Here is a 2,477-nt window from a genome sequence, read left to right as displayed (position 1 = left end):
AGAATGGGCATCATCAGAAAATCTACAGACAACAAATGCTGGAGAGGGTGTGGAGAAAAGGGAACCCTCTTGTACTGTTGGTGGGAATGTAAATTGATACAGCCACTATGGAGAACAGTATGGAGTTTCCTTAAAAAACTAAAAATAGAATTACCATATGATCCAGCAATCCCACTAGTGGGCATATACCCAGAGAAAAGCATAATTCAAAAAGACACATGCACCGCAATGTTCATTGCAGCACTATTTACAATAGGCAGGTCATGGAAGCATCCTAAATGCACATCAACAGACAAATGGATAAAGAAGTTATGGTACATGTATACAATGGAATATTACTCAGCCATAAAAAGGAATGAAATTGGGTCATTTGTAGAGACGTGGATGGATCTAGAGACTGTCATACAGAGTGAAGTAAGTCAGAAAGAGAAAAAAAATATCGTATATTAACGCATGTGTGTTGAACCTAGAAAAATGGTACAGATGAACCGGTTTGCAGGGCAGAAGTCGAGACACAGATGTAGAAAGTGTGCTGAATTGGGCGATTGGGATTGACATGTATACACGGATGTGTATAAAATTGATGACTAACAAGAACCTACTGTATAAAAAAAAATTAAATTAAAAAAAAAAGAATTGATTAAAGCCCAGGTGATTACATCATAAACTACAAGCAAAACACTCTGTGCTCCTATTATTCTGCTAACCCAGTCCCACCTGAGTAAGAAATCAGAGCTCCCACTGTAGTCTGGATCCTCTCTACTGATCTCCTGGTCTGCTTTCTTTTCCTACTTCTCTTCTGCACTTTGGCCTTTCGTGTAGGAATTAGAATTGTCTTCCTCCAACACAGAGACCTCAACTTCTCTGTCTGCAACTCACCAGAGTTGAGATTCTGCAGAAAGAGTTTCCACTAACTGGACATAAGTTTTCCTCCCATTCAATAACTGCAAAATAATAACTGCTTTAAGGATACTGCCTCATTAAAATAGTAAGAGGTGGTCTTGTTCATTGTTTTTAATTTTAAAATGTTCGGGGTATTAACAGATACATTAATGCTTGTTTTGTGGGTTTATTTTTTTAGCCCTTTACCATGCCATTTATGAGGGAAATGTCTTGCCTATATTATTCAAGAAAGAACAAGGAGACAAGTTTTCCAAAGTGTTTTTTCCTCCTAATTATATTCCTATTTTCCTTCAATCTCTAGTGATTTTTAGGCTCAATTAGGAGTGAAACTCACTTAAATTTGTTATATGAAACTTCAAACACACATGCACGTTAAAAGGCAGAAGATGGTTGTTACCTTCAAATACAGACATCTGGGGATGGAGTGGAAGAGGGGGAGAGGAATCGGAACAGGAGAGGCTGGAGGACAACTTGAATCATCTCCTGAACTCTGAGTTCCATCTTGGTTTTCTTTCCCCCAGGCTGCTCAATTTTATTCTTCTTTACTGACACCTCCTCTTCTACCTGCCCTCTAGCTGTTCTACCTGGCCTGAGCTTGGTTCTTGGGCCTCTACTTTCTTGCTGTACTTTCCCCGAAGGCATTTCATTTCGTTGTAGGGTTTTAAATTCTTCCTGTACACTGATGACTCTCAAGCTCAGATCTCCACCCCTGATTTCCCTCTTAGCTCCAAACTCATACGTGAAACTGTCTACTTGGTAACCATTTAAATGTGTAACTCCATCCTCACCTGTTTCTTCCCAACCTTCCTCATTTAGGTAAATTATGCATTTAAATGCTTGGGTATAAACTAATGCATTGTTCCCTTTATCTCTTCCCAAAGCTCTCCTTCCTAATTCAATCCACCAGCAAATCTTTTTGCTTTTAGACATGTACTATATCCCAATCTGCTTTCTCCTCTCTTTTCCCACTCCATTACCCTAATATAAACCACTGTTATCTCCTGCCTGGACACTGTAATAACCTCCTATAGCAGACTGTTGCTTGTTTACCCAGAATCTCTGAATCTCTAGGAGAGCCCTAATGTTTTTTATGTAGCCACCTTCTTCCTCCTGGCCAGGAGCTTCAAGGGAGTCTGGCTCCATCCCCAGATCCCAGAGGTAGGACCTAATTAATCCCAGGCAATAGTAGTAATACCATTCTCCTTACCAGTGACTGCTTTAGGAAGGAGCACCTGATCAAATTATGGCCAATGAGATATGAAGGAAAGTTTATGGAGGGTTCCTGAGTAAGGTTCCTCACTCTTGCAAAGGGATACAAGGAAAATAGAGCCTCCTTCTACCTCTGGACATTGTCGTGTCTAATCTGATGCCTGGAACTGTCACAGCCAAATTGCAACCAGCCAGAGAGGATGGAACACACACACCGACAGAAGGGCACAGCCTCTAGAGATCTAGTAAAGTGGATCCAGAGTCTTGATGGCATACCTCTGCAGCCTTCTTGTTACAGGAGGGAGTTCATTTCCACATTATTATTATTATTATTATTTTTTTTTTTTTTTTTTTTTTTTTTTTTT

The sequence above is a fragment of the Physeter macrocephalus genome, chromosome 16 (assembly GCF_002837175.3).
Source record: "Physeter macrocephalus isolate SW-GA chromosome 16, ASM283717v5, whole genome shotgun sequence".
In the NCBI taxonomy this organism is placed as follows: Eukaryota; Metazoa; Chordata; class Mammalia; order Artiodactyla; family Physeteridae; genus Physeter; species Physeter macrocephalus.
The sequence above is the reverse complement of the archived record's forward strand: the minus strand, read 5'-3'. Positions refer to the sequence as shown.